Source organism: Ictalurus furcatus, chromosome 29 (assembly GCF_023375685.1).
Source record: "Ictalurus furcatus strain D&B chromosome 29, Billie_1.0, whole genome shotgun sequence".
Lineage (NCBI taxonomy): Eukaryota > Metazoa > Chordata > Actinopteri > Siluriformes > Ictaluridae > Ictalurus > Ictalurus furcatus.
In genome coordinates, this window is record NC_071283.1 from 9412390 (window position 1) to 9421918 (window position 9529).

Genomic DNA, 9529 nt, shown 5'->3' on the forward strand with positions numbered 1-9529 from the left:
ATTTTAACGCAAACAAAAGACTTTCTTATTATTGCCATTGTAGACAATATTCAGGGACTGTTATGGATATGAGTACAAATTATTATAATGTTTGGATCATGAATTAATTTTCACGCATGAATTCGTAAACATTCCGGAGTGTCCTTCTAATTTTGCATTGTCGAGCTCTAAATTGGTGGTATCTAAACCTCTGATTGTGGAAACGCAGTAAACCTCCTAAATCAGCTGTTCAATATGTCAGAATGTGTCTCATTCAAAATCAGATCCAAGTTTACAGACTCTGCCTAACTCTCTGTGGGCAGACCACAAGGACATGCAATATCCTATCAGCTAAGTCAAAACATTCTCATCCTGTGTATGTAAAACAATATCCCATGTCTGAATCGAAAGCCCTTGGCGTTAATGTTATTGTTAATTCTCTTTTACAGCAAGGTGTTCTGAAGCCCTGTAAGCCCATATAACACACCTGTTAAATTCTGTTCCCAAGACCTCAGGCGGAAGTTGGGTTTCAATGTTTTATTTCTCCTGTTGTTCTAATGTGCCTTCTATTATTAGATTACATTAATACCTTCACACCATACGTGGTTTAGCGTGGTGGATTTGTGCTCTATTGTTTCAGTGTTCAGCCATTATTCGCATTCACGTATAGGGGACGCCAGCTGACCTGGACACGCCTGCCACAGGGCTACGTTGACTCCATGTTTTCTCGTGTTGTGAGACTCCTTGCAAGATCTCCATGATGACGCCAGTGTACTGCAATATGCGATGATCTCCTTATCACTGCTGAGTCAGAAGCTGCTGAACTGCAAAATTGAGACTGCTAGAACATCTGGCTCACAATGGATTCAAGGTTTGACGTACAAAATGGCACCTACATAAAACAGAAGTCAAATGTTTGGGTTTTCTCTTATCAAAAGGACAGAGGAGCCTGTCGGACGGCCGGATGGCGGTTGTGATGACTTCTCGGCTGCCCGCTACAAAACAGCTCAGAGCCATCGTAGACCATTCTGATCCACTTTTGACTCCTGGGACACATACTCCTGAGACTGTTTATGCAAAAAATGCTTTATGTTCCTCTCTAGCCCTGGAGACTACACGGAAATTTACCATCTGCCCACTCATGAACACTCTGGGGGTGGCACAAGGACATGCTGGACTACCCGGCTGTCTGCGGGCGGTTGCTGGGAGCGCTCTGTAGGTAACAGATGCAGAATGATTGGTCCTGTCACTTTTGGTGTTGCACATGGCCCTTCAGTTGAAACAGGTATTATCCAACATTGAAATACAACACATGACGACTCAGCGCAGAAGTGGTTATGGAACTATTCTCTGTGCTACCACAAATATGACCATTAAATTTGTCTGCTAAATTCACAGGATGACACCATTCCTTTACCTGAAAATTATGATTGTTTAAAAGAAATTGTTTCTTCATGTAGCATTCGATCTGATCTGTCTGATACTCCTTTGTTTAACAGTAAGTATGTTTTTGTATTCGGATCGTGTTCTAAGCCCGCCAATCTCACACTCCACTCTAGTCGACAATCTAATATCTTCCTGTGCTAAACCAACAGCTCTTGCGATCATCAAAACAAAGACGGCGTCTCACATCGTTCTCTATCAGGAGTGTTGTCTGATATGACCTCCCAATTTTGTATATGTGACTTAGGTCCTCAAATAAAGACACATCTCTCACTATGTTTGATATGACTACAAAACAATGCCACTGGTTCTGCTGTAAAGCAGAGGCCATTTGATGCCTTTTGAATGTCTGCAGGTCGATTTTACCCATATGCCAACCGTTGGACGGCATAGAATGTTGTTGGTCATTGTAGACCGTTTCTCTAAATGGGTTGAGGCTTTTCTATGCACGAGGAAAAATGCTAAAACTGTCGTCAGGATTTTGGCAAAGGAGTACTCCCTGGCCTGACCTTTTACCTGCCGTTCTTACTGAAATTCGAATGACGCCATCTAAAACCACAGGCCTTTCACCCTTTGAGGTGTTATTCGGACCTTTCCCCATGGCTTGGAAAATGTCTACTAACCTTTCTCAGTCCACAGGAAGTAGTGTTGATATTCATCTAGACGACTACGTGTCTAAATTGCTTGACGTGTTGTGTACGTGCTAAATTAAAATTACCTTTACCCCTCACAGAAACCCACACATCCTTTTATTCCAGGAGACCAGGTGTTATGACCTCAGAAGGACCGATCTGGAGACATGCAAGTTGGTTAAAAGCTGTTAACAAATGAGCTCTGACCATTCTATTTTTCCTCCACCTATTCTCTATGGCAGGTTGCCTATTCGGGAACGTACCTGTACCCCTGACGAGGTCTGAGCATCGGTGAACGTGTCTACAAAAGAAGGAAGTCCTGTCCTGCTGGCTGACCTGATTCACATTTTACACATATACATATAGTTTTTCTGTATTGGCTCTCATCACAAAACCAATATCATGACTTTTCTGTGGATGGGTGATGTTAACCTATGACTTTAGAGAATTCCTTTTTGTTTATTCTATGCTACGCTAGAATAAAAGAGAGGAATGAAAGGAAATTCTCTTATATCATGTACTCTCTTATATTATGAACTGGTATCAAATACCTATGATGAATGTATACATTTAATTACCTCTTTGAATAAGCTGATCACCTGTAATCTTTATTATAGTAGACTTATTTTGTAGTATGACCCTGTGCGTTGTGTGTAACTGTCCACGCACTGCTGTTATCAATGTGTATAAATACTCTTGGTTTGCATGAATAAACTCGGACATCTCGTGAGCATGCATGTGTCAGTGTGTGTTCATTTAGACTCCGCAGATCTGAAGCGCTCTGAGGAAAACCACACTTTCTAGCTCATAGCAGCACAGAACTAAAAGTTAATAGAAGTAACTAATTGTAGAACAGGCTGAAAGCGCTGACGGAGATCTGAAGATATAATATGAGATTCCTGAGATACATAGAAATCTAACAGCGTGTGTGTATATATATATATATATATATATATATATATATATATATATATATATATAAGCAAACAAACAAAAGAGAAGCACAAAGATAATGCTTAATGTGCAGGATGTGTACATTCAGTAACAAGTTCTTAGTAATTTTTTAAAAAGTCATGTCTTGTTCCTCCATAATTTTGCAGAACATACTGAATACACACTGAAACACACTTGCAGGAAACAATGTCATTTTGAGTACAGCTTCCTGGACACAGATATTTAACACATATGCACAAATTGTAGAAGTTCCAAATTGCTTAAAAAAAATTTTTTAATTCAAATTAAAATAAACAAATAAATAAACTCAAAGGCAAAGCCTGCCTGAAAAACAAACACCCTTGGGAGCTAAATGACACACTATTATTAATGAAAAAAAAAAAACACTTTCAATAAACTGCATGTGCACAAAGAAGGGATTGAATATATGTGTGTCTAACATCACTGTCAACATTTTAACCACAGACAAACCAGGTAGAGCCACACTGAGTAAAGTCACACGAAACACGCAAACCAGTACTATCTTTTCTATACATTATAAACTACATTATTATTATTATTATTATTATTATTATTATTACTATTATTGTTGCTGTTATTATTATTATTATTATTATTATATTATTGTTATACTTCAAACTCACTAAGTAATATGTATATGAATGTATATATTAACTGCTGTCTAAAGTTGGTATTTGGGGTTAAGTAAATCAAATGACTTTAATAATGATATACAGACCGCAAATACAACAAAATCACAAAGCACAACCCACTGTTGTGTGCTAATTCAAAACTGCTAATTTATTGTAATCGATCTGTGTGTGCGTGGGACACTGGAACCAAGCTCCCTGCAGACGAGCACACATAGGAGAGGATCCGAGATTAATCTCAAACTTGCTAGAGAGTCCAACATAAACGGAAGGTCAGTACAAACAGTCAAGAAAAATGGCATGTATAAAATGATCAGTGTAAACATGGCAACAGTAAGCACCAGCACTCCTGGCTTCCTGTCTATGGCCTGGTTGAGGTCATGAGGTGCTTTCCAAGTTAACAAGTATGTGACTGCACACACAATTATAGGCAACACACATACCAGCATAATTATTACATTTCCAATTAAATATATGAACCTGCATCCAATTAGTAACAGAAACACCACGATGCAGAGGATAATGGAACAAGAAGGGGAGAAAACCTCACCAAGTGATGGATATCTTTGGGAAATACTTTCTACTGCCACTATCTGGTGAAGTAAATTCCCATAGAGCCTGGCTCCAAACAAAAGTGTAAAAATAAGTTCACATGGTTTAGAGTCTTCTTTGAAAAGGTATGCCACAAGAAATGGAATCAGAATCAGCTCCAGCAGGTCACTGAGGAGCAGGAAGATGGCGATGGATGAGATTCGACCTCTCCTCTTATGATGACGGCACAAAACACCGAATGCCCAAAGCAGAACCGGAAAACCCACACAAAAACCAGCAATGAGGAAGATGGTCAGGCGGATGCTTTTGGTATTCAGGTATTCCCTTCTTGAATACCAGCTCTCAAAGCAGTGCATGATGTGATAGTTGTATCTAACTATAAATGGACAAAAGGATTGATTCATCTTTCTTTAATCAACAAAAAATAATTGGGGAAAAAAACATGCTGTGATTTAAGAGTAATAAAGGAAATTCAGGATGTGCTGTCATAAGAAAATAATAAACCACCCTTTTGCTGATTATTTTCTTATAGTAGCATGTCCCATCATGTTTATAGTTCTAAATCCTTAATGGATTGTGTAAACTACATTTCATATCATGCATAATGAAGAGAAAGAGAGAGAGAGAGAGAGAGAGAGAGAGAGAGAGCGAGAGAGAGAGACCTTTAAAAAATTTTGCCTTATCATAGCTGTCAGTTATTTTCTCACATTTTATATGAGTGATGTTTTCTACTTACCAAAGCCACAGACCACAAAAAGAAATCAAACTGAGCACAAACCAAAAAGATGACTGCATAACAACCTTCACAGGATCTCTTAAACCTGAAACATTAAACATGTATTTTACATTAAAAAAACAAGCCATATAATTATTAAAACTTTATGGACATCATGTTAAGCTTCAAGCAGATCAGTAAGTTTTCCAACATGGGGAAAGTCTTTAGGACATAGAACCTCATGGGTGCTGACAGCATCAAGAGATCAAGCAACATACAGACATATTAGCTTGTTAAACAGTATATATATATTTATATCTCCCTGGTGTTAAAATTTCTTTTACTGTGATAGCTAAGTGAGTAAAATGTTATTATGTTAAATATGACACATTTCTTTACAGTGTTAAGCAAGGTTACTTTTTTATTTCCATTTTTTACTGTTTCAAAATAACAAAAAAGGAAAGCAAAAGTTATGGCACCCTGCATGGTCAATAATTAGTAACACCCCCTTTTTTTAGCCAGCTAAGAGTCTTTCAGTTCTTGTTTTGATCAGTATTCCTTGCAAAAGGCTTCTATTTCTGTGAGATTCTAGGGCCGTTTTGCATGCACTGCTCTATTGAGGTCAGCTTTTGGACGATTTTTAGGTCGGGGACTGTTAGGGCCATGCCAAACCTTCAGCTTGCTTCTCTTAAGGTAATCATTGTGGATTTTGAGCTGTGTTAAGGATCATTATCCTCTTGAAGAAACTATCCTATTTTCATCTTCAGCTATTTTACAGATGGCTGTAAAATACCGGCTTCATTGCTGATATTTCATTGAATCCATTCTTCCCTCTACCAGTTAAATGTTCCCCATGCCACTGGTTGCAAAACAAACCCAAAGCATGATCGATCCACCCTGATGCTTAACAGTTGGAGAGGTGTTCTTTTCATTAAATTCTGTGCCCTTTTTTCTCCAAACATATCTCTGCACATTGTGGCCAAAAAGTTCTATCTTAATTTCATCAGTTGACAGGACTTGTTTCCAAAATGCATCAGGCTTGCTTAGACGTTCATTTGCAAACTTCTGATATTGAATTTTTTGGTGAGGATGCAGGAAAGTTTTTCTTCTGATAACTCTTCCATGAGGGTCATATTTGTGCAGGTGTCTTAAATCTTCCTGAAGGTCTTTTGCAGTCAAACATGGGTTTTGATTAGCCTATCTAGCAATCCTATGAGCAGTTCTCTCGGAAAGTTTTCTTGGTTTCCCAGACCCCAATTTGACCCCTACCATTCCTGTTAACTGCCATTTCTTAATTACATTACAAACTGAGGAAACGGCTACTTGAAAACATTTTGCCCATCATTTTCTCATAGCTTTCTCCTGCTTTGTGGGCATCAATTATTTTAATAATTGGAGTGCAAGCAGCTGCTTAGAGGAGCTCATGGCCACTGATTTTTGTTGTTGTTGCTGTTGTTTTTACACCAAACACAGCTTCTTAAACTCGCCCTAAATACCTGATTTTTATGCAATTTTAATTATTTGTACAAAAGTTATTTAATTATTTAAAAAGCTGTAGAAAGACTTGTTAAAATTGCGTTAGTCACAAAAGCATTCATGGCATTCAAATCAAATATGTGCTCGCAACTGGATTTTTTAAAACATTTCATACGGCACTAAGAAAAATCTCAATTAAATCTGAATTAACTTACAGTTGTGTGGAGAACTCGGGTGCCCCTGGTCCAGGTATATCCAAATTTGACCTTATAATTTAATTTAAAAAAGGAGAAAAGCTGACTGCCTGTAGCAGTGTGAGAAGGGGTGGAGAAAATAGAGACGGAGACACAATGTTGTGGTTGTGCTGTAGAACCATATATACAGTGGGGGAAATAAGTATTGAACGCGTCAAGATTTTTTTCAGTAAAAATATTTCCAATGAGGTTATTCACATGAAATTTTCACCAGCAATCAGTATTAACTCAAGAAATCTGCAAATATAAAGAATTAACAACATTAAAGTCCATAAATAAAGTTATGTTTAATAAAGTGGAATGACACAGGAAAAAAGTATAGAACACGCTAATAAAAAGCAGTTCTCCACGGCAAGGTAAGGCAAGGAACCAGCTGAAATCCGTAAGTAAATAAAGCCCCTATCTGTGCAAATTAATATCTGGGATGGGTTAGTAAATTGATGGTCTATAAAAAGTTTTTTTTATTACCAAGGTGTCACACAAAAAACATTTCATGATGGGTAAAAGCAAAGAGCTTTCCCAAGACCTTCGCAACCTTATTGCTGCAAAACATATTGATGTAATCGGATACAGACATATTTCAAAACTTCTGAATCTTCCAGTAAGCACCAGTGGGGCCATTATCCTCAAGTGGAAGCAACATAACTCATGTCATCAACCAACTACGCACAAGAGCTCCTTGCAAGATTTCTGACCAGGGAGAAAGAAGAATAGTCAGAAGAGTAGCCCAAAAGCCAAGGACCACTCGGAAAGAGCTCCAGAAACACTTGGAGGCAGCAGGTACCATCGCCACAGAGAAAACAATAGACAATGCACTCCACTGCTCACACTCTCCCCGCAAGACTCCATTACTAAAGAAAAGGCATGTCGAAGCTCATTTATCGTTTGCTAACTCATTTGGACAAGCCTATGAAATACTGGGAGAGTGTAGTCCGGTCAGATGAGAACAAAATTGAACTTTTTGGCTGTCATACTACACACCATGTTTGGAGAATAAATGGCACTGCTCATCACCCTTAAAACACTATATCAACAGTGAAGTTTGGAGGTGGAAGCATCATGGTGTGGGGCTGTTTTTCATCACATGGTACTGGCAGACTTCATATAATTGAAGGAACAATGAATGGAGCCCTTTACCGGGAGATTCTTGAGAAGAATCTGCTGCCATCCACCAGGATGATGAAGATGAGACATGGGTGGACTTTCCAGCAGGAAAACGATCCAAAGCATACAACAAAGGAAACTCTCAATTGGTTTAAGGTGTTAGAATGGCCCAGTCAATCACCTGACTTGAATCAAATTGAACAAGATTTAAAGACAATATGTTTATAAAAATGGTCCAAAATGACACCTGAATACTGCAGCCGATTCATTTCTTCATACAGGAAGTGTCTTGAAGCTGTCATTACAAACAAAGGCTTCTCCACTAAGTATTAAATAAATTTCAGTTAGCATGTTCAATATTTATTGTGCCCTGCGATGGACTGGCACCCTGTCCAGGGTGTACCCCGCCTTGTGCCCGATGCTCCCTGGGATAGGCTCCAGGTTCCCTCGTGACCCTGAAAAGGAGTAAGAAGTAGAAGATGGAAGGATGGGTGGATGTTCAATATTTTTTTCTTGTCATATCCCTTTATTACACATAGACTTTAATGTTTGGATTTCTTTATATTTCCAGATTTCTTGAGTTAATAGCAAAGTCTGGTGAAAATATCATGCAAATAGCCTCATGAAAAATGTATTTACTGAAAAAAATGTTGATGTGTCCAATACTTATTTCAACCACTGTATGTACAGGAGCATCTAAAAAAATTAGAATATCGTGCAAAAGTTCGTTTTTTCCCATAATTTATTTCAAAAAGTGGAACTTTCATATATTCTACATTCATTACACAAAGTGAAATATTTCAAGCCTTTTTCATTTTAATCTTGATGATTACGGCTTACAGCTCATGGAAATCAAAAATCCAGTATCTCAAAATATTAGAATAAAGAATTTATAATACAGAAAGGTTGACCTGAGAAAAGCTCTAATCAGATAATTAACTCAAAACCCCTGTAAAGGTTTCCTGATGCTTTAATCTCTCAGTCTGGTTCAGTACACACATCCACAATCATGGGGAAGATGAAAGTAAATGCTGCATTTCATTTGGAAATCAAGGTCCCAGAGTCTGGAGGAAGAGTGGAGAGACACAGAATCCTCATTGCTTTAAGTCCAGTGTGAAGTTTCCACAGTCAGTGATGATTTGGGGAGACATGTCATCTGCTGGTGTTGGTCCACCGTGTTTTCTCAAGTGGAGAGTCGATGCAGCATCTACCATGAGATTTTAGAGCACTTCATGCTTCCATCTGCTGACGAGCTTTATGGAGATGCTGATTTCCTTTTCCAGCAGGACTCTGCATCTGCCCACAGTGCCAAAACTACTAGTAACTGGTTTGCTGACCATGGTGTTACTGTGTGTAGTGGGGTGTGTGTCGTGGTTAAAACGTCACCCTTATTAACTACGTGGCCAATGGGCTCTCTCCCTACCACAGTATATAAGCTGTCGTCGTCACAACTATTAAAGATGCTATCATGATTTTCGTATGTACCATCGTGAGTATCATGTCATCGGATCACGCGTCCTCAATTTTGCATGCATTAAGGCGTGCTGAGTGAGATGTGGTCATATCGGTATAGCGCCTCCCCCTCACTCACGGAACCATGTTGCTGTTTGGTTTTGTTGTTTGGTTGTGCTGCTTGGTTGCTTTGATTTGTTTTTATCGTTTTATGTTCTGTTTTTTGTTCTTTGCTTTGTGTTGGTTACTGTCACTGAGATCAGCTTTCTTTAATTCAACTGTGTTGTAACAGTCTTTATCAGTTACGTTGATACTGCT